Source organism: Anguilla rostrata, chromosome 2 (assembly GCF_018555375.3).
Source record: "Anguilla rostrata isolate EN2019 chromosome 2, ASM1855537v3, whole genome shotgun sequence".
Classification (NCBI taxonomy): domain Eukaryota; kingdom Metazoa; phylum Chordata; class Actinopteri; order Anguilliformes; family Anguillidae; genus Anguilla; species Anguilla rostrata.
This window is the reverse complement of record NC_057934.1, coordinates 3,584,464-3,608,662: the sequence shown is the minus strand read 5'-3', so window position 1 is coordinate 3,608,662 and position 24,199 is coordinate 3,584,464. Positions and strand designations below refer to the sequence as shown.

Sequence of the window (24,199 nt, the reverse complement as noted above, 5' to 3'; positions counted from 1 at the left end):
TGAGGGCTGGTCCGCAAATTCCCAATTTTGTCAGGGAAGACAGAAGTGTAGGATGGTCAACGGTGTCGAAGGCAGCTGAGAGGTCAAGAAGAATTAGGACAGATGAACGGGATGCTGCGTGTGCATTGAAGCACATCCCATAGTGGTGTCCTCTTCATCCACAAAATTCTGATTACTTGAAAATTTGGAAGGGAGCACAGGGTCTATCCTGCAAATGTATTCAAATTTGGAAAAAATTAAACTTAAATTAGTCTTCATTAAGCATGAAAATTCCTTCTATTGTAAATCATTGCAAAACTTAAGAACAATGCTTTTGCTCGCACCTACATCCATGCAAATGAATGAGCGAGATTTCCTATGATGTATCAGTTTTTTCACAGCCAAGGTGAAAGTGAAGTCAGTGCAGAAGATAGAGCTGAGTTTGGAGTTTGGGAAAGAGCAGGAGGAACACTGCTGGGGGTGTGAGAGTCACTCTCATCTCTGAATGCCCTGTAGCCGGTAGCTCATTGGAATTTGGTATTAATTTCCAAAGATCCTGTGCAACTACGGGAAAGGATTTATTCTAGAATGTTTCTGGGTCTCATCATCAAAATTAAGGTAACATTGACCAATGTGCAAAAAATCTGTTTAGATCCTTAATTATAATTCACCCCTGGAAAACCTCAAATATGTAAAAAAAAAAAAAAACTATTACATTCAAGATATTTCAGTTGTGTGTGTTTTCAGTCCCACCTCTGGTCCAGTAAATGTAATTGAATTGCAATTCACCACTCCAGTCTTTTGTTAAATCTGTGCATCTTTTCCTTTGTTTCACAAAATGCTGATTGGGTCCCCCTTCCTATTTTTGTTTCAGAAGAGATTTAACAATCTGAATCTGACCAAATCCTGTGTCTCAAGTGTATTCCTTCAATAAAAGGTTTATGCATATACAATTAAAATGGATCTTAGCAGGAAGGTTTTGGATGTGCTCACATTAACATTTAGAGACATGGTGTTAAATATGAGAATATGAGAGTTATAAATACACAATACAGTTCAGAATTTGAGCAGAGCCCCTCAGTGTTCCAGACCAGTGCCTCCCCCCTCAGCACCTGCAGTAGTCCCAGCTACAGCAGTGCAGTCTCTGTGCAGTCTGACTGAGGGAGGTTTTTGTACGGCTCTCTAACACTGTGTGAGCGGCAAGAAGCCGCTCTGCAGACAGTAATAATCTCCTGCATCTTCAGCCTGGAATCCAGTGATTTTCAGTGTGAACTGAGTCTCAGATCCACTCCCATTGAAACGATCAGGAATCCCAGTCTGGCGAGTTGTGGCATCATTAATCAGAAGTTTAGGAGCCTGACCAGGTTTCTGCAGGAACCAGTGGAGTAAGTACTTGCTAACACCTTTGTGGTAAACACTCTGACTGGCTTTACAGCTGATAGAGACAGTCTCTCCCAGCTGAACAGACCGAGCTGCTGGAGACTGAGTCAGAACTACATCTGCCATTGATTCTGAAATACAATACATGGAAATGGATGTCAATGCACATTAATATTGTCAAACACAATGCGATATTCTGGCAATAATTAAACTATAATGGCACTAATATGACTATGTTTTGAAAAGTAAGCAATGAAAAAATAAAACATAAGCAGAATCCAAAGGTAACATGGATCAATTTTTCTCACCCAGTACAAGGAGTCCCAGCATCACCAGCAGTAAGATGTTTGACATCATCATAATGCTGCCTGTGTCAGTGTCTGTGAAAGGACTGGACAGTCACTGATCAGCACTGGGGGTCTTAAAGTGTGTGGAGCAGTGAGGCAGGACAGGTATGCAAAGCCCCTTCCTCTATACAAATCCTATCACACACAGTTAGAGGAGCTCTGATGTGTGAACAGCAGTGGGTCTATAGAGGGCTGGGACATGTGCTCTATTCACTGATGTTTTCACATAGTCAAGCATTTGAAAGTCTATTTTACTGATGCTGATTGTACTGTACGATTATTGATGTGTAACTGGTAAAGACTGGCTGACTATGAGGTATGATTGTAAATAATATGCTTAAAAAATTAACATATTGTGTGCACTGACGACAGGTTCATAACATGAGATCAGACAGTCAGGGACATCAGTCAGTCACAGGAAATTATTCAGTTACAGTACGTCCATATAGAATCATTTAAAAGTGAAATACTGCATTATTTTGAATGTTTCTTTATTTCTCTCATATCATCTTTCTCAGTTTTAATGCAGTTGTATTGTGACAACTAGCAATGAAGATGCTTCTTTTTAAATATTGTGAAAACTAAGCTGACCGTGGAAAACGTATTCCATGATTTTAGCCTGGTTTTAGTGTCATTTTTGTCCTAAACTGTAATTCCTCCATCAGTCCTGAAGAGCTCGTCAGACTGTAGCTTGTGCTCCTTTATTACGAGGTTGGAGGATGGGATCAGAAGGAGCAGTGGAGCTCTCTGATTGGTCAGGGTGTGTAGCAGCAGCCTGTGTAAGGTGTGCTGGGAGAGCTCTGGACTGAGTGACTCCACTGTGCTGGACTGCCTGCAGTTCACTGCTGCTGGGCTCTGTGCCATCCTGTGTTGAACTCATGAAGTATTAATTCATTTATAAATGTGATATTTTATGTCAGCGCACTGCTTCAGAACAACACATGTCTATTGCCCATTGAGAGATAAAGAGAAGTCATTGGAAATTCTTCGACATTGTATTCCTAATGAAAAGTTTGGATACTTTGAAATATATTAATATATATGGAAATTGTTTTGATTTGAGAGTATGAACGTTTTTATAATAATCTACCATTGCTCAGTGTTCCAGACCAGTGCCTCCCTCCTGAGCACCTGCAGTAGGTCCCAGCTGCAGCAGTGCAGTCTGACTGAGGGAGGTTTTTGTACGGCTCTCTAACACTGTGTGAACGGCCTGCTATCGCTCTGCTGACAGTAATAATCTCCTGCATCTTCAGCCTGGACTCCAGTGATTTTCAGAGTGAACTGAGTCTCAGATCCACTCCCACTGAAACGATCAGGAATCCCAGTCTGGCGAGTTGTGGCATAATAAATCAGAAGTTTAGGAGCCTGACCAGGTTTCTGCAGGTACCAGCTGAGGAAGTTCTTGCTATAAACGGAATCGTAAACGCTCTCACTGGCTGTACAGCTGATAGAGACAGTCTCTCCCAGCTGAACAGACCGAGCTGCAGGAGACTGAGTCAGAACTACATCTGCCATTGATTCTGAAATACAATACATGGAAATGGATGTCAATGCAAATTAATATTGTCAAACACAATGCAATATTCTGGCAATAATTTAACTATAATGGCACTATTATGACAACAGCTATGTTTTGAAAAGTAAGCAATGAAAAAATAAAACATAAGCAGAATCCAAAGTTAACATGGATCAATTTTTCTCACCCTGTACAAGGAGTCCCAGCATCACCAGCAGTAGAAAATGTGACATCATCATAATGCTGCCTGTGTCAGTGTCTGTGAAAGGACTGGACAGTCACTGATCAGTGCTGGGGGTCTTAAAGTGTGTGGAGCAGTGAGGCAGGACAGGTATGCAAAGCCCCTTCCTCTATACAAATCCTGTCACACACAGTTAGAGGAGCTCTGATGTGTGAACAGCAGTGGGTCTATAGAGGGCTGGGACATGTGCTCTATTCACTGCTGTTTTCACCTAGTCAAGCATTTGAAAGTCAATTTTACTGATGCTGATTGTACTGTACGATTATTGATGTGTAACTGGTAAAGACTGGCTGACTATGAGGTATGATTGTAAATAATATGCTTAAAAATTAACATATTGTGTGCACTGACGACAGGTTCATAACATGAGATCAGACAGTCAGGGACATCAGTCAGTCACAGGAAATTATTCAGTTACAGTACGTCCATATAGAATCATTTAAAAGTGAAATACTGCATTATTTTGAATGTTTCCTGATTTCTCTCATATCATCTTTCTCAGTTTTAATGCAGTTGTATTGTGACAACTAGCAATGAAGATGCTTCTTTTTAAATATTGTGAAAACTAAGCTGACCGTGGAAAACGTATTCCATGATTTTAGCCTGGTTTTAGTGTCATTTTTGTCCTAAACTGTAATTCCTCCATCAGTCCTGAAGAGCTCGTCAGACTGTAGCTTGTGCTCCTTTATTACGAGGTTGGAGGATGGGATCAGAAGCAGCAGTGGAGCTCTCTGATTGGTCAGGGTGTGTAGCAGCAGCCTGTGTAAGGTGTGCTGGGAGAGCTCTGGACTGAGCGACTCCACTGTGCTGGACTGCCTGCTGTTCACTGCTGCTGGGCTCTGTCCCATCCTGTGTTAAACTCATTAACTATCAATTAATTTAGAAATGTGATATTTTATGTCAGAGCACTGCTTCAGAACAACACATGTCTATTGGCCAAGGAGAGATTATGAAGCATAGTTATTGGAAATTATTCAACATTGCATTCATAATTTAAAGTTTGGATTCTCTGAAATATATTAATATATATGGTAATTGTTTTGACTTGAGAATATAAACATTTTAATAATAATCTAACAGGGCTCAATGTTCCAGATCAGTGCCTCCCCCCTCAGCACCTGCAGTAGGACCCAGCTGCAGCAGTGCAGTCTCTGTGCAGTCTGACTGAGGGAGGTTTTTGTACGGCTCTCTATCACTGTGTGAACGGCAAGCTATCGTACTGCTGACAGTAATAATCTCCTGCATCTTCAGCCTGGACTCCAGTGATTTTCAGTGTGAACTGAGTCCCAGATCCACTCCCACTGAAACGATCAGGAATCCCAGTCTGGCGAGTTGTGGCACCATAAATCAGAAGTTTAGGAGCCTGACCAGGTTTCTGCAGGTACCAGCTGAGATAGGTGCGCACACTCTCACTGGCTGTACAGCTGATAGAGACAGTGTCTCCCAGCTGAACAGACCGAGCTGCTGGAGACTGAGTCAGAACTTTATCTGCCATTGATCCTGAAAAAGAAGAAAATGGAAATGGATTTCAATGCAGATATATATTGTCAATTTATTCTGAATTATTTTTGTGAATTTGACTTGAAAAAATGCCAAATGTTCTTACCCTGTATAAGGAGTCCCAGCATCACCAGCAGTAAAATATTTGACATCTTCATAATGCTGCCTGTGTCAGTGTCTGTGAAAGGACTGGACAGACACTGAATAGCACTGAGGGTCTTAAAGTGTGTGGAGCAGTGAGGCAGGACAAGTATGCAAAGCCCCTTCCTCTATGCAAATCCTGTGAAACACAGTTAGAGGAGCTCTGATGTGTGAACAGCAGTGGGTCTATAGAGGGCTGGGACTCGTGCTGTTTTTACCCTGATAAACATTTAAATGTCAATATTACTATTTTTGGCTTTGATAATTCTCATTATATAAGCATAACTTGTGAAGACAGTCAGGTTTAATATGGCTTATCATTGTGTGAAATAAGTGTTGAATGAATTCATGTTGCATGTTATGATTGTAGTTTCTTCATGGCAGTTTGGAAAGTCATAGACATCTGTCAGGCGCAGGGAATAATTAAGGTGCAGTATATCTATCTAAAATTTAAGAAAAGTGAAATACAAGATTACAATGAATATTCCCTGATTTCACTCAGAAGACCTTCTTTCTTTGAATTTAATGGAGTTTATTTGAATACTATAATGAAGACCTTGTGTTCAAATATGGGAAACTACTAACCTTACAAAAATGTATTTCATGTTTCAAACGAAGATTTATCCACATATACTGCTGAACTGTTTCCTCCATCAGTCCTGGAGAGCTCAGAACATCCTGCTCTTCCCGGCAGCCTGCAGCCGCTAATTCTCATTTAGCTCTCAGCCAGCTGAGCAGCGCAGCCACTGAATCTGGGAGCTCACACTGCGCAGCTGGCACAGGCAGACTGCAGGCACACAGTCACCCAGAGGAATCGCTTTTCCTCAGAGAGAAAGGGACGACTGAGCTGAAGGAGTCCCTCCCTCCCTCCTGTGGTGACCTCACAGATAATGATATGATCCCTTCTGCGCAGCGGCTCACCGGATTGGTCAGCGGTGCTGTCAGACTGTAGCTTGTGCTCCTTTATTACATGGTTGGAGGATCGGATCAGAAGCAGCAGTGGAGCTCTCTGATTGGTCAGGGTGTGTAGCCGCAGCCTGTGTAAGGTGTGCTGGGAGAGCTCTGAACTGAGCGACTCGACTGTGCTGGACTGCCTGCAGTTCACTGCTGCTGGGCTCTGTGCCATCCTGTGTTAAACTCAGTAACTGTTAAAAAATTTAGAAATATGATATTTTATGTCTGAGCACTGCTTCAGAACAACACATGTCTATTGCCCAGGGAGAGATTAAAAAGCGAAGTCACTGGATATTCTTCAGCATTGTATTCCTAATTAAGAGTTTGGATTCTCTGAAATATATTAATATATATGGTAATTGTTTTGATTTGAGAGTATGAACATATTTATAATAATCCACCACAGCTCAGTGTTCCAGACCAGTGCCTCCCCCCTCAGCACCTGCAGTAGGTCCCAGCTGCAGCAGTGCAGTCTCTGTGCAGTCTGACTGAGGGAGGTTTTTGTACGGCTCTCTATCACTGTGTGAACGGGATGTAGTTGCCCTGCTGACAGTAATAATCTCCTGCATCTTCAGCCTGGACTCCAGTGATTTTCAGTGTGAACTGAGTCTCAGATCCACTCCCACTGAAACGATCAGGAATCCCAGTCTGGCGAGTTGTGGCATAATATATCAGAAGTTTAGGAGCCTGACCAGGTTTCTGCAGGTACCAGCTGAGTAAGTCCTTGTTAACACCGGAGTGGTAAACACTCTGACTGGCTGTACAGTTGATAGAGACAGTGTCTCCCTGCTGAAAAGGCCGAGCTGCTGGATCCTGAGTCAGAACTACATCTGCCTTTGTTTCTGAAAAAGAAAAAAATGAGAATGGAAGTCAATGCACATTGATCTATGCAGATAAATATTTGTAAGCAACATGCAATATTCTGGAAATTTTGACAACACTGGTAACCCTTGTTAAAAATAATAGTTTTTTTTAAAGTAAGCAAAGAAACTGTGAACTATAACCAAATTTCCAAAGTTAAAATGGATCAATCTTTCTCACCCTGTACAAGGAGTCCCAGCATCACCAGCAGTAGAAAGTATGACATCATCATAATGCTGCCTGTGTCAATGTCTGTGAAAGGACTGGACAGTCACTCATCAGTGCTGGGGGTCTTAAAGTGTGTGGAGCAGTGAGGCAGGACAGGTATGCAAAGCCCCTTCCTCTATACAAATCCTGTCACACACAGTTAGAGGAGCTCTGATGTGTGAACAGCAGTGGATCTATAAAGGGCTGGGACATGTGCTGTTTTTACCCTGTTAAATGTTTAAATGTCAATATTACTATTTTTGGCTTTATAATTTCTGATTATATTAGCATTACTGGTGAAAACAGGCAGGCTGAATATGTCTTATCATTGTGCGAAATATGTGTTGAATAAATTCACGTTGGATGTTATGATTGTAGTTTCCTTATCGGAGTTTGGAAAGTCAGGGACATCAGTCAGGCTCAGGGAATTATTCAGTCACAGTATATCCATCTAAAATTTATGAAAAGTGAAATACGATATTATTTTTAATATTCCCTGATTTCACTCAGAAGGCTTTCTGTCAGATATTGTTAATTTTTATTCATTTTTGGAGATGTATTTAGACATCAAGCAATGAAGATGCTTTTTAAAAACACTGGTAAAACAGAGCAATCCGTGGTAAACGTTCTACGTTTTAAATAGAACTGTTATCCTCATTTTTGTCCTAGACTCTAATTCTTCCATCAGTCCTGAAGAGCTCAGAAAATCCTGCTCTACCCTGTATGCAGCCAGCAGCCGCTAATTCTCATTTAGCTCTCAGCCAGCTGAGCAGCGCAGCCACTGAATCTGGGAGCTCACACTGCGCAGCTGGCACAGGCAGACTGCAGACACACAGTCACCCAGAGGAATCGCTTTTCCTCAGAGAGAAAGGGACGACTGAGCTGAAGGAGTCCCTCCCTCCCTCCTGTGGTGACCTCACAGATAATGATACGATCCCTTCTGCACAGCGGCTCACCGGATTGGTCAGCGGTGCTGTCAGTCTGTAGTCTGTGCTCCTTTATTACGGGGTTGGAGGATCGGATCAGAAGCAGCAGTGGAGCTCTCTGATTGGTCAGGGTGTGTTTGGTCAGCTTTGGACTGAGTGACTCCACTGTGCTGGACTGCCTGCAGTTCACTGCTGCTGGGCTCTGTGCCATACTGTGTTAAAATGATTAACTATCCATTCATTTAGAAATGTGATATTTTATGTCAGAGCACTGCTTCAGAACAACACATGTCTATTGGCCAGGGAGAGATTAGAAAGCGAAGTCATTGGAAATTCTTCGACATTGTATTCCTAATTAAAAGTTTGGATACTCTGTAATATATTAATATATATGGTAATTGTTTTGATTTGAGAGTATGAACATATTTATAATAATCTACCATTGCTCAGTGTTCCAGATCAGTGCTTCCCCCCTCAGCACCTGCAGTAGGTCCCAGCTGCAGCAGTGCAGTCTCTGTGCAGTCTGACTGAGGGAGGTTTTTGTACGGCTCTCTATCACAGTGTGAGCGGCCAGCTCTTGCTCTGCTGACAGTAATAATCTCCTGCATCTTCAGCCTGGACTCCAGTGATTTTCAGTGTAAACTGAGTCCCAGATCCACTGCCACTGAAACGATCAGGAATCCCAGACTGGCGAGTTGTGGCATCATAAATCAGAAGTTTAGGAGCCTGACCAGGTTTCTGCAGGTACCAGTGGAGTGTGTGCTTGCTATAACTGGAGTGGTAAACACTCTGACTGGCTTTACAGCTGATAGAGACAGTCTCTCCCAGCTGAACAGACCGAGCTGCTGGAGACTGAGTCAGAACTATATCTGCCATTGATCCTGAAATAGAAATAAATGAAAATAGATGTCAATGCACATTAATCTAGGCAGATAAATCTTGGTGAGCAAAATGCAATATTCTGGCAATTTTGACAAGACAACAACTCTTGTATAAACATTTATGTTTTGAAAAGTAAGCAATGTAAATGTGAACAACAATCAACAATCCAAAGTTAAAATGGATCCATCTTTCTTACCCTGTACAAGGAGTCCCAGCATCACCAGCAGTAGAATGTTTGACATCATCATAATGCTGCCTGTGTCAGTGTCTATGAAAGGCCTGGACAGTCACTGATCAGCACTGGGGGTCTTAAAGTGTGTGGAGCAGTGAGGCAGGACAGGTATGCAAAGCCCCTTCCTCTATACAAATCCTGTCACACACAGTTAGAGGAGCTCTGATGTGTGAACAGCAGTGGGTCTATAGAGGGTTGGGACACGTTCTCTATTCACTGATGTTTTTACCCAGACAGCATATTTTTTGTCTGCATTAAGTGATTTTTTTCTGAAATTAGATTACACTTTCATTGATCCATAAATGGTCAGGAGTGTCAGCATATGGACTAACATTTCAGAAAATGTGTATTTAATACATTTCTTTTTGTTCTGATAGATAATTTGGTATCAGAAATAAGAAGTTCAGTGATATCATATATGCACAAGAAATCATTCAAATGTTGTATATTCTTGTGAAAAGAATGTGAACTAAAACATTGTCAAAGTTAGCTTTTCCTTTTGTCACTATGAACATTGTTTCATCTCTGATTTCTTTTTTTTCTGTCTGATATCATATTCATTATGTCATGCCTTCCATATCCATTTATTCAATTTACTCAGTTACATGTACGGGGGGGACTGTACATCCTGTTCAGCATATACAGACAGACTACTCCATTGCGGGGCTGCTTCAAACTGCACCGGTTAGGTCTACATGTTATACCAGCCTGGGGGTTTATTTACACAAAGCAGGGTCACTGAATTAACTGGATATCGGTCCTGAGTAAACCCTGGAGCAGCTCTTTTTACTTCAGTCCATGTGCCATATTTTGGATGGTTCTGGGTTTTACTCAGTGCACTTAGCAAACTCAGTAATCCTGCTTTATGAACCAGGGCCCTGTAGTTTCCTCTCCCTCATTATACTGCAGTGCTTTTATATCAGGAGCAAAACAGCACTCTCTGTCTTCACCCTGTGGTCACACTTTGTAATGGCAGCTTGTGCCTTACATAGAAGCTCATCCCATAGTGGTGTTCTCTACTGCCATAGCATGCTGTTTACTTGAAAAGTTAGAAGGCAGCACAGGGTCAAACCTGCATTACTTATCCAAATTTGGCTAAAATGTAAGTTAAATTAGTCATCAGTAAGCATGAAAATTCCTCCTATTGTAAATCATGGCGATACTTAAGAACAATGCTTTTGATCACACCTACTGCACATCTATGCAAATGAATGAGCGAGATTTCCTTTGATGTATCAGTTTTTCCACAGCCAAGGGTGAAAGTGAAGTCAGTGCAGAAGATGGAGCTGAGTTTGGAGTTTGGGAAAGAGCAGGAGGAACACTGCTGGGGGGTGTGAGAGCCACTCTCATCTCTGAATGCCCTGTAGCCTTACATTACATTACATTATATTACAGGCATTTAGCAGATGCTCTTATCCAGAGCGACTTACACAACTTTTACATAGCATTTTTTTACATTGTATCCATTTATACAGCTGGATATATACTGAAGCAATTTCGGTGAAGTACCTTGCTCAAGGGTACAACGGCAGTGTCCTACCCGGGAATCGAACCTGCGACCTTTCGGTTACAAGCCCAGTTCCTTACCCACTGTGCTACACTCCGGTAGCTCATTGGAATTCGGTATTAATTTCCAAAGAATAGAGGAAAAGAATTAGCCTAGAATGTTTCTGGGTCTCATCATCAAATTTAAGGTAACATTGACCAGTGTGCAAAAGATATGTTTAGATCATTAATTATAATTTACCCCTGGAAAAACCTCAAATATGAAAAAAACAGACAACAACAAAAAAACAACTATTACATTCAGGATGTTTCACTTGTGTGTGTTGAGTCCCACCTCTGGTCCAGTAAATGTAATTGAATTGCAATTCACTATTTCAGTCCTTAGTTAAATCTGTGCATCTTTTCATTGTGTTCACAAAGTACTGATATCTCAAGTGTGTAAGCTCCAGAATCTCAAGTGTATTCCTTCAATATAAAGTTTATGCTAATATAATTTAAATGGATCACAACAGGAAGGTTTGGATGTGCTCACATTAACATTTAGAGAAATTGTATTAAATATCATTATATGAGAGTTATTAATGCATAAAACAGCTCAGAATTTGAGCAGAGCCCGTCTAGGTCACAGATCAATGCCTCCCCCCTCAGCACCTGCAGTAGGTCCCAGCTGCAGCAGTGCAGTCTCTGTGCAGTCTGACTGAGGGAGGTTTTTGTACGGCTCTCTATCACTGTGTGAACACCCAGCTACCACTGATTTCATGTTCACTCTGACAGTAATAATCTCCTGCATCTTCAGCCTGGACTCCAGTGATTTTCAGTGTGAACTGAGTACTGTTTCCACTCCCACTGAAACGATCAGGAATCCCAGACTGGCGAGTTGTGGCATCATTAATCAGAAGTTTAGGAGCCTGACCAGGTTTCTGCAGGAACCAGTGGAGTAAGTACTTGCTAACACCTTTGTGGTAAACACTCTGACTGGCTTTACAGCTGATAGAGACAGTCTCTCCCAGCTGAACAGACCGAGCTGCTGGAGACTGAGTCAGAACTACATCTGCCATTGATTCTGAAATAGAAACCATGGAAGTGGATGTCAATGCAAATTAATATTGTCAAACACAATGCAATATTCTGGCAATAATTTAACTATAATGGCACTATTATGACAACAGCTATGTTTTGAAAAGTAAGCAATGAAAAAATAAAACATAAGCAGAATCCAAAGTTAAAATGGATCAATTTTTCTCACCCTGTACAAGGAGTCCCAGCATCACCAGCAGTAGAAAATGTGACATCATCATAATGCTGCCTGTGTCAGTGTCTGTGAAAGGACTGGACAGTCACTGATCAGTGCTGGGGGTCTTAAAGTGTGTGGAGCAGTGAGGCAGGACAGGTATGCAAAGCCCCTTCCTCTATACAAATCCTGTCACACACAGTTAGAGGAGCTCTGATGTGTGAACAGCAGTGGGTTTATAGAGGGCAGGGACACATTCTCTGTTCAATGATTATTTTACCCAGTCAAGCATTTGAAAGTCAATTTTACTGATTCTGATTGTACTGTATGATTATTGATGTGTAACTGGTAAAGACTGGCTGACTATGAGGTATGATTGTAAAAAATATGCTTAAAAAATTAACATATTGTGTGCACTGACGACAGGCTCATAACATGAGATCAGACAGTCAGGGACATCAGTCAGTCACAGGAATTTATTCAGTTACAGTACGTCCATATAGAATCATTGAAAAGTGAAATGCTGAATTATTTTGAATGTTTCCTGATTTCTCTCATATCATCTTTCTCAGTTTAATGCAGTTGTATTGTGACAACTAGCAATGAAGATGCTTCTTTTTACTTACTGTGAAAACTAAGCTGACCGTGGAAAACATATTCCATGATTTAAGCCAGGTTTTAGTGTCATTCTTGTCCTAGACTGTAATTCCTCCATCAGTCCTGAAGAGTTCAGATAATCCTACTCTTCCCCGTGTGCAGTCAGCAGCCGCTAATTCTCATTTAGCTCTCAGCCAGCTGAGCAGCGCAGCCACTGAATCTGGGAGCTCACACTGCGCAGCTGGCACAGGCAGACTGCAGGCACACAGTCACCCAGAGGAATCGCTTTTCCTCAGAGAGAAAGGGACGACTGAGCTGAAGGAGTCCCTCCCTCCCTCCTGTGGTGCCCTCACAGATAATGATATGATCCCTTCTGCACAGCGGCTCACCGGATTGGTCAGCGGTGCTGTCAGACTGTAGTCTGTGCTCCTTTATTACGGGGTTGGAGGATCAGATCAGAAGCAGCAGTGGAGCTCTCTGATTGGTCAGGGCGTGTAGCAGCAGCCTGTGTAAGATGTGCAGGGAGAGCTCTGGACTAAGCGACTCCACTGTGCTGGACTGCCTGCAGTTCACTGCTGCTGGGCTCTGTGCCATCCTGTGTTAATCTCATTAACTATCAAAGAGTTTAGAAATATGATATTTTATGTCAGAGTAATGCTTCAGAACAACACTTGTCTATTGGCGAAGGAGTGATTACAAAGCAAAGTCATTGGAAAGTCTTCGACATTACAATACATTCCTTATTAAAAGTGTGGGTATTCTGAAATATACTGAAATATATAGTAATTGTTTTGATTTGTCAGTATACTTTTTAAAAAATAATCTACCATTGCTCAGTGTTCCAGACCAGTGCCTCCCCCCTCAGCACCTGCAGTAGGTCCCAGCTGCAGCAGTGCAGTCTCTGTGCAGTCTGACTGAGGGAGGTTTTTGTACGGCTCTCTATCACTGTGTGAACGGCAAGCTCTCACTCTGCTGACAGTAATAATCTCCTGCATCTTCAGCCTGGACTCCAGTGATTTTCAGTGTGAACTGAGTCCCAGATCCACTCCCACTGAAACGATCAGGGATCCCAGTCTGGCGAGTTGTGTCTCTATAAATCAGAAGTTTAGGAGGCTGACCAGGTTTCTGCAGGTACCAGTGGAGATCGCTGCTCACACTCTCACTGGCTGTACAGCTGATAGAGACAGTGTCTCCCTGCTGAAAAGACTGAGCTGCTGGAGACTGAGTCAGGACTATATCTGCCATTGATCCTGAAATAGATAACAATGAAAATGGATGTCAATGCACATTCATCTATGCAGACAAATCTTGGTAAGTAACATGCAATATTCTGGCCATTATGAGAACACTGATAACTCTTCTTAAAAATAATTATTTTTTTTAAAAGTAGGTAACTTTTGTAAAAAGATTTATGTTTTGAAAATTAAGCAATGTAAATGTGAGCAACAGTCAAAAATCCAAAGTTAAAATGGATTTATCTTTCTTACCCTGTACAAGGAGTCCAAGCATCACCAGCAGTAGATAGACTGACATCATCATAATGCTGCCTCTGTCAGTGTCTGTGAAAGGACTGGACAGTCACTGATCAGTGCTGGGGGTCTTAAAGTGTGTGGAGCAGTGAGGCAGGACAGGTATGCAAAGCCCCTTCCTCTATACAAATCCTGTCACACACAGTTAGAGGACCTCTGATGTGTGAACTGCAGTGGGTCTATAGAGGGCTGGGACACGGCGGTGGTCAAGGGCAGGTTCTTCCTGTACAAATCCGAGAATCCGCCCCTCTCACCCCCCACGCAACCCAGCTCCTGGTCGCGATGGTCCTGTCCCGCCGGGGACTACTGCAACTCACTACTGGCTGGTTCAAATCCCCCATCAGCCCCCCTGCAGTCATCCAGAATGCTGCGCACGTCTGGTCTACAACCCCCCCAGACATTCTCATGTCCCCCCCTGCTCACTGCCCTCCACGGGCTGCCTGTTAAATGGCTCGCATCAAATTTAAGCCCTTTGGTGCTTGTCCAGGCAGCTAAGGGGTCAGCCCCGGGGACATCCAGAGGATCATCAGACCCTACACACCAGCCAGACCTCTCCGTCTGCCACCTCGGGGACGCTCACCTCCCCGGGGGGCCTGTACTTCCGCCCGCCTGCTGTCTGTCCTGGCCCGCTGGTGGGAAGACTCCCGTGGCGGTCGGAACAGCAGAGAATTTTCCACCTTCAAACGAGACTGAAGACCCCATCTCTTCAGGCTGCACCTTCCCCACCCCCCCAAAAATATAGTTTAGCCACTGTACCTAGTTGGGAAATATGATATGACGTTATTTATTTGGCGGGGATTGTTGTTTTTTGGGTCGATTAGGCAAATGTGATTCCAGTGCTAGTTTGTATTTGGGAGGATTTTTGTTTGCTAAAACAGCCATTTACGGGGTTGAGTCCTGATCATGTGGTCACTTCTGGCACTACGATCCTTACTTCACTCTAGTGTTTCTTTTGCACCTCACACGTAAACCCAAAATGCACTTGTTGACGCCTTTTGGATAAGAGCTCCTGCAAAGCCTGTAATGTAATGTAATGTAATGCTCCGGGCACCAGTGAACGGCATTATTGTTTCATCACTGATTTATTTTTCTTTTTTTAAAAAAATCTGAAATCATAATTATCATCCCTTTCCCCATCTTCCATGCTCATTTTATCAATGTCCTCCATCACTTTGGGGAGAGCACAGAGAAACTATATCTCCCATAATGCACGCCCCAGCAACCACTTTTTTCCCCCACTTCAGATCACTAAATGTACAGGGCGAGAGAATAAGACCCTGTTCAGCTAATATAGACAGACTACTCCATTATGTGGTTTTTAAACTGCACGGGTTGGTCAATGTAATAAGCCTGGGTTTTTTTCCACAAAGCAGGGTTATTGAGTTAGCTGGGTAACTGTGCTGAGTATAACCTAAAACAGCTTTTTTTTTTCTTTCAGGCCATGTGCCATGTTGGAGGATTTTTGGTTTTTATCAGTGCGCTTATTCAGCTAACTCAGCAATCCTGCTTTATGAAACAGGGCCCTGTAGTTTCCTCCCTCATTATACTGTAGTGCTTTTTTTCAGAGCAAACAGCACTTTTTGTTCCGCCCTGTGGTCACACATTGTAACGGCAGCTTGTGCCATGAAGAAGTGTAAACCTGCAGTGGTGTCCTCTACAGCCATAGAATGCGATTATTTGGGAAAATTTGGAAGGGAGACAGGGTCAATCATGCATTACTTATTCAAATTTGGCCAAAATTATACTTAAATGAGCTTCAGTAAGCATGAAAATTCCACCCATTATAAATCATGATGATATTTTAACAATGTTTTGATCACCCACATCCATGCAAATGAATGAGCGAGATTCATGATGTATCAGTTTTTTCACAACCGAGGTGAAAGTGAAGAAAGTGCAGAAGATGGAGCTGAGTTTGGAGTTTGGGAAAGAGCAGGAGGAACACTGCTGGGGATGTGAGAGCCCCCTCATCACTGAATCCCCCACCCGGGTAGTCTTGGATTCGGGATTCATTTCCCCCAAAAATGCTGTAACACAGGACATGAATTATCCCCCCAATGTTTCTGGGTCTATCATCGAAATTAAGGTAACATTGACCAATGTCCAAAAAAACTGTTTTGATCCCTTTAAATTTTAATTTACCCTGAAAACCTCAAACACGTAAAACTTTAATTAAGATATTTCACTTGTGTGCATTGACTTCCCCTGTCCAGTAATGTAATTGTCTGATGTCACCATTTCAATCTATTGTTAATACTGCACATCTTTTTCCCTTTTGTTTAGAAAGCGCTGTAGGGCCCTCCATCCTTTTCAGTTTCAGAAGAGATTAAATGTTGATTCTGACCACTTCCAGTATCTCAAGAGTATACCATCAATGAAGTGTTTATGCTTTTAAAATTAAAATAGATCTTACAATGAAAGTTTTGTATGTGCTCACATTAACATTTAGAGAAACTATTAAAAATGAGAATATGAGAGTTATAATTGCATGAACCAGCTCAGAATTTGAGGAGAGCCCTCAGTGTTCCAGAACATGCTCCCCAGCACCTGCAAAGGGCCCAGTTTCAGCAGTGCAGTTCTGTGCAGACGACTGAGGGAGGTTTTGATGGCTCTGTATCACTGTGGAATATAGTTCCTGCTGATAAAAATGAACACCGTGACAGTAATAATCTCCTGATCTTCAGCCTGACTCCAGGATTTTCAGGGGTAAACGAGTTAAATATTATCCCCCCTGAAACGATCAGGGAAACCCAGATCGACTGTGCCAGCATAAATCAGAATTTTAGAGCCTGACCAGGTTTCTGCTGGTACCGTAGAGGAAGTCGATAGTAGTTGGTGTACACTTCACTGGCTGTACAGCTGATAGAGACAGTGTCTCCCAGCTGAACAGACCGAGCTGATGGAGACTGAGTCAGCCACATCTGCCATTGATTCTGAAAAAAAGACAATGGATGTCAATGCACGTTATTATATTACAATTAGCAGAATCTGAACTTAGACTGTAATGGAACTTGTGTAAAAACAGTTGTTTTGTGAAAAAAAAAAACAAAAATGTGAACTATAACAAAAAAACCTCAAGTTAAAATAGATCTGTCTTTCTCACCTTGTACAATGAGCCCCAATCACCAGCAGTAAAAGTTTGACCCCATCATATTGCTGCCTGTGTCAGGTTCGAAAGGACTGGACAGTCACTGATCGTTCTGGGGGTTTTTTAAAGGTGTGGAGCAGTGAGGAGCGGGGAAGGGAACCCCTTTCCCTTTTTAAACAAATCCTGTCACACACAGTTAGAGGAGCTCGATGTGTGAACAGCAGGTCTACAGAAAAAAGGGGACACTACTCACTTTGTTTTTACCCAGTCAACCGAAATGTCGATATTATTTTTTTGTTGTTCTGTATGAGTTTAGCGTGCAACTGATTAAGACTGGTTGAATATGAGGTAGGTTTTTTAAATATATGTTGAAAAAATTCACACTTGTGCCCTTTTGGATAGCAGGTTCATTACAAGAGATCGAAAGTCAAGGACATCCATCAGGTACAGGAATTATTCATTTACAGTAATCCATATATAACTAATGAAAAGTAATAATGTAAATTGTCAATTTTCCCTGTTGCACGCAGAAAAACCTTTTTTCCCTTGTATTTATTTATTTTATTTACATTACATTACAGGATTTGGCAGACAACAAGAAATGAACAAAAGCAATTTTGACAACAAGCAATGAAGATGTTTTTTTGCAATATTAAAAAACAACAGCACTAACCATGAAAAAGTATTCTACATTATAAAAAGTGTATTCTCATTTTGCCCCAAACAGTAATTCCTCCATCAGTTCTGAGCGCACAGAAAATCCTCCCTATTCCCATGCTGCCAGCAGCCTCTAATTTAATTTTGCTCAGCCAGCTGGAGACACAGCCACTGAATCGGGGGAGCTCACATTGTGCAGCTGGACAGGCAGACGCAGCAAACAGTCAACCAGAGGAATCATTTTGTCCTCAGTGAAAAAGGGGACAACTGACAATGAATCCTCCCCCCAAGGTGCCCAACAGATAATGATGTGCCCCTTTCACAGGGGCCCTCAGGATTGGTCAGCAGTGCCTATCAGGCTGTGTTCTTTTTATTATGTTAGAGGATCAGATCAGAAGACAGGAGCTCTGATTGGTCAGGTGTAAAGACCTGTGTTGATGTGGGGGCTGGGAGAGCTCTGGACGGAGGGGACTCCACTGTCCCGAGTCCCCGGTTCACTGCTGCAGGGTCTGTGACATCTTGTTAAGCTTTTTTACAAAGAATTCAAAATGCATAATCATTGGAAATTCATCCAAATTACATTCCTAAATAAAGGCTAGGATGCATTTGAATAAAATGTAGGTAATTTTTTGAAAAGGAATCTGAATGATTCCATAATAACCACTGAAGCCAATGTTTCAACACACAGCCACTGTGGTAACCGGGACAGTAATAATCCCCCCGCGCCTTCAGCCTGACTCAGTGATTTTCAGTGTAAAACTGAGTCCCAGATCCACTCCCACCGAAACGATCAGGAATCCCAGACTGGCTGAGGCAAGATAAATCAGAAGTTATGAGCCTGACCAGGTTTCTGCTGGAACCAGCTGGGGACTTTCACCACTGCTGTAAGTGTAAACGTTTTTGACTGGCTGTACAGCTGATAGAGACAGTGTTCCCAGCTGAACAGACTGAGCTGATGGAGACTGGGTCAGAACTACATCTGCCATCGATTCTGAAAAACAAAACATGGAAATGGTTGTCAAAAGCAATTCTCAAACACAGGGAAATATTCTGGTAAACTGGGCATTAATGACAAATGCTGTGAACACAAGCTTTGTCAAACAATGGGGAAAGAAAATATAGCATGACCAAAAGTTAAATGGGTCCGGCCAATCTCACCCTGAGCAAAGAGTCCCAGCCCTCAGCAGTAAAACATTTGACATCATCATAATGCTGCCTGTGTCAGTGTCTGTGAAAGGAATGGACAGTCACTGATCAGTACAGGTGGTCTTAAAGGGTGGAGCAGTGAGGCAGGACAGGTATGCAAAGCCCTTCCTCTATACAAATCCTGTCACACACAGTTAGAGGGGGCTCTGATGTGTGAACAGCAGGGGGCTTTGAGGGCTGGAAACCATGCTGTTTTTACCCTGTTAAATGTTTAAATGTCAGTCTTATTGTTTGTGGCATTGTAATGTATGATTTTAGGGCATATAACTGGTGAAAAAGGCTTGCTGGATATGTCTCAACATTGTATTAAATATTTTTGAATAAATTCACATTGCATGTTAGTTTTTTGTAGTTTCTTTATGGGGGATCAGAAAGTCAAGGACACTAGTTAGGCTCCCTTTTAATTATTCAGTTGAAGTAAATCCATCTGGAATTTTAAAGAAACTGAAATACAATATTTTTTTGAATGTTTCCCGATTAATCCTATTTTTTAGTTTTTTAACCCTGATAAATAATGCTACCATCAATGCACATTTCATGTTCTCCTTCATCTTTCAGCTAAATAATTACATTTCTTTCCCCCAAGATTACAGCAGTAACTAATGGGTTTACAAAGGGAGTGATGCAGACCCCTGTCTGTATGGTGTGTGTAAGAGCCCTTATGGGACTTTTAGTTACACATGCAGATCACTCTCAACTTTCTGAATAAGGAGGTACCCCACTGAGGGGGTGACTGCTTTACTGGTATTCAATGATTTAATTCTGTGTGAATCAGACATGTTTTCTGGTTTTTCCCTCTGTTTGAAAATTATAGGCACACAATGCTACGTTTGTTCACTGAACTATGACATGTTCTGGTTTTGTTAATCCAATACCTAATCCAAGCCTGAAATATGATGGATGCATGTGCAACTGTTTCATGTCCCTTCAGTTAAAAAAATCCTGTCTAATAACAAGTGACTTTTTCAATGAATTTTATTCATGTTGTTTTGTATGAAGAAAAAATGCTTGAAGGGTGATAAATAATAATGATATTTTGCTATTTTTATGCTTCTAAATACCAAAGGCAATATGGTTTGGAATCACTCATTTGAGTCACACAATTGCACCATGACCATTTTCACTGATTATTACAAAAATGATGATCATTGAAATAAAAAACATTATACCCTTCAAAAAAACAGTCAAATCTGAGACTGTGATTCAGCCCAAAGCACAGCTGTGATGAAACAAGGATTCCACCAGAATACATGCAATTCATTAATAATAAATCATCATGAATGAACTGAATGCATACTCAAAATTTTAGCTTTCTGGAAGCAATTCATTTGAAGCCCCACTCATTCCCCCTCTGGGAGAAAGTACAATCCTCTGCATGTGATGAAACTCAAGAGCAATATGGTGATGATTGCCCTTGTGAGCTGATATTCTATGTATGCCTGTGATGTTGTGGTACAGTAGTGTGTGTGGTTCAGCAGAAGCTCTGCTATGTGTGACACAGAGCCCTCTCCAGCACAGAGAGGTTTGCATTGAGGGCTGTAGTCATTCTGCCCCCTACAGCCCAGCTGGCAGTACTGCTGTCCCAGATCAGGTTTCCTCTTCAGCACCTGCAGTAGGTCCCAGCTGCAGCAGTGCAGTCTCTTGCAGACTGACTGAGGGAGGTTTTGAGGCTCTGTATCACTGTGGAATATACTTACTATTGATGTAGTGGGTAACTCTGACAGTAATAATCTCCTGCATCTTCACCCAGGACTCCAGTGTTTTTAGTGTAAACTGAGTCCCAGATCCACTACTGAAACGATCGGGAATCCGGCCCGGCGACTTGGGCAGCATAAATCGGAAGTTTGGGAGCCGGGACCAGGTTTCTGCTGTACCAGCTGAGACACTCACCACTGCTGTAAGTGTAAACGCTTGACTGGCTGTACAGCTGATAGAGACAGTGTCTCCCAGCTGAACAGACTGAGCTGATGGAGACTGGGCTCAGAACTACATCTGCCATCGATTCTGAAAACAAAACATGGAAATGGTTGTCATAGCAATTCTCAAACACAGGGAAATATTCTGTTAAACTGACATTAATGACAAATGCTGTGAACACAGATGCTTTGTCAAACAATGAGAAAGAAAATATAGCATGAACCAATAGTTAAAATGGATCCGTCAATTCACCCGAGCAAAGAGTCCCAGCATCACCAGCAGAAAAGTTTGACATCATCATAATGCTGCCTGTGTCAGTGTCTGTGAAAGGACTGGACAGTCACTGATCAGTACAGGTGGTCTTAAAGTGTGTGGAGCAGTGAGGCAGGACAGGTATGCAAAAGCCCTCCTCTATACAAATCCTGTCACACACAGTTAGAGGAGCTCTGATGTTGAACAGCAGGGTCTGTAGAGGGCTGGAACACATGCTGTTTTACACTGTTAAATGTTTAAATGTCAGTCTTATTGTTTGTGGCATTGTAATGTATGATTTAGACAAATAACTGGTGAAAAAAGGCTTGCTGGATATGTCTCAAATATTGTATAAAATATGTGTTGAATAAATTCACATTGCATGTTAGTATTGTAGTTTCTTTATGGGAGATCAGAAAGTCAAGGACATCAGTTAGGCGCTTTGAATTATTCAGTTGAAGTAAATCCATCTGGAATTAATGAAAACTGAAATAAAAATATTATTTTGAATGTTTCCTGATTTATCTCATTCTCAGTTTTTAAATTGCATGATAAATAATGCTACCATCAATGCACATTTCATGTTTCTCCTTCATCTTTCAGCTAAATAATTACATTTCTTTCACAAGATTACAGCAGTAACTCAGTGGGTTTACAAAGGGGGTGATGCAGTATTCACTGTCTGTATGGTGTGCAAGACCCTTATGTGTCCTGTAGTTACACATGCAGATCACTCTCATCTCTTCTGAATAAGGTGAGGTACCCCACTGAGAGTGACTGCTTTACTGGTATTCATGATTTTAATTCTGTGTGAATCAGACATGTTTGCTGGTTTTACATTCCCTCTGTTTGAAAATTCTGGGCACACAATGCTACATTTCTTCACTGAACTATGACATGTTCTGGTTTTGTTAATCCAATACCTAATCCATGCCTGAAATATGATGGATGCATGTGCAACTGCTTCATGTCCCTTAAGTTAAAAAAATCCCCTGTCTAATAACAAGTGACTTTTTCAATGAATTTATTCATGTTGCTTTGTATAGCAAAATGCTTGAAGGGTGATAAATAATAATGATATTTGCTACTTTATGCTTCGTAAAACCGAAGGCAACATGCTTTTGGGAATCACTCATCTGAGTCACACAATTGCAACATGACCATTTCACTGATTATTAAAAATGATGATCGGGGAAATAAAAAAAATTAGATCTCAGAAAACAATAAAACACTGTGATTTAGTCCAACACAGCTGTGATGAAACCAGGGTTCCACCAGAATAGATGCACCATTAATTAAATCATCATGAATGAACTGAATACATACTCATAATAACTTTCGAGGCTATTCATTTGAAACCCCACTCATTCCCCTCTGGGAGAAAGTACACATCCTCTGCATTTGGTGGAACTCAGGAGCAATATGGTGATGATTGCGTCTTGTGAGTGATATACCTGTGTTTCCTGTGATGTTGTGATACAGTAGTGTGTGTGTGTTTTAGCAGCAGTCTTCTATGGTTTCTGTGTGTGACAAGAGCAGCTCCGCTTCAGTACAGAGGTGTGCATTGAGGGGTGGATCATTCTCGCCCCTACAGCCTGCTGTAGGTCCCAGCTGCAGCAGTGCAGTCTCTGTGCAGTCTGACTGAGGGAGGTTATTGTACGGCTCTGTATCATGTGAACACACCACCACTGTGGTAACTCTGACAGTAATAATCTCCTGCATCTTCAGCCTGGACTCCAGTGATTTTCAGTGTAACTGAGCCCCAGATCCACTCCCACTGAAACGATCAGGAATCCCAGTCTGGCTTTTTGGCAAGATAAATCAGAAGTTTAGTAGCCTGACCAGGTTTCTGCAAGTACCAGTTTAGGTACTCGCCATTGGAGCTGGTGAAAATTCTCTGACTGACTGTACAGCTGATAGAGACAGTGTTTCCCTGCTGAACAGACTGAGCTGATGGAGACTGAGTCAGAACTATATCTGCCATTGATTCTGAAAAAAAAACACGGAAATGGTTGTCATAGCACATTAAAATTCTCAAACACAGACATTGAACATTAATGACAAATGCTGTGAACACAGATGCTTTGTCAAACAATGAGAAAGAGAATATAGCATGACCAAAATTTAAAATGGATCCATCAACCTCACCCTGAGCAAAGAGTTCCATCATCGCCAGCAGTAAAAGACCGACATCATCATAATGCTGCCTGTGTCAGTGTCTGTGAAAGGACTGGTCAGTCACTGATCTGTACTGGGGGCCTTAAAGTGTGTGGAGCAGTGAGGCAGGACAGGTATGCAAAGCCCCTTCCTCTATACAAATCCTGTCACACACAGTTAGAGGAGCTCTGATGTGTGAACAGCAGTGGGTCTGTAGAGGGCTGGTCACGTGCTCTATTCACTGCTGTTTTAACCCATTGTGATGCAGGGACTGGGTGCCTCGCCCAGCTGTCCTTGTTTTCTCTCTCTCTCCTGTCACCTCTCCCGATTCCCAGTGTCTGCAGGATCATGGACAGCAGCCACAGGCCAGAGAGAAGCAGCCCAAACAGAACCGCAGTAATTACACCAGTTCTTCAGTGATTGGGAGCAGGCTCTTCCAGGAGGGGCTCCAGCTGCAGCACTTAGAGCCCCCCCCCCCACCTCCAGATTAAAAGGCCACTGCCCAGAGCCTGGGGACCTCGCTCTGGAACTGCTTCACTAATGGTGTGTGATTCTCCCCACAGATGCTGACTGTCTGTGGCCCTCAGTGAACCCCAGGAAACTGGTGGTCTGTTCTCTCCTGTAACCTTTTCAGAACAGCTGAAGACTCGGGGAAAACCACTGCACAGTTTTATTTTTCCTTACTGCTTTGCTTTTGTGTTTATCAAATATACACTCAAGGCCTTTAGCCCTGGTGTTTCCTTTTCTGTATCACCACTCTGTTGCCACACAAAGTGGCAGCATGAGACACTATAAAGATCCCAAAATGCGTTTATATTACTGTCTATGACACATTTTAAAGCTATAAATGTCAAACTGATTAGCAGGCATTAAAAATGTATGCTTCTTTAAAT

The 24,199-nt window shown here is 42.1% G+C and overlaps 1 long non-coding RNA gene across 9 annotated transcripts in view; it reads right to left on the bottom strand.

Annotated features, from left to right (window-relative positions):
* The window catches only part of LOC135243905 (uncharacterized), a 73,186-nt gene that overhangs the window by 29,330 nt on the left and 19,657 nt on the right, over positions 1-24,199 (bottom strand). For 6 of the 9 annotated variants that reach the window (XR_010326841.1, XR_010326844.1, XR_010326843.1 and 3 more), the window contains exons 2-3: positions 11,919-13,750; positions 3,410-4,963 (exon numbers count right to left, since the gene is read on the bottom strand). This is a non-coding gene — a long non-coding RNA (uncharacterized LOC135243905). Of the gene's footprint in view, positions 1-934; positions 1,491-2,966; positions 3,227-3,409; positions 4,964-11,007; positions 11,736-11,918; positions 13,751-24,199 lie in introns of those variants that run through there. The other 3 variants (XR_010326840.1, XR_010326836.1, XR_010326838.1) reach the window with 3 other exon arrangements.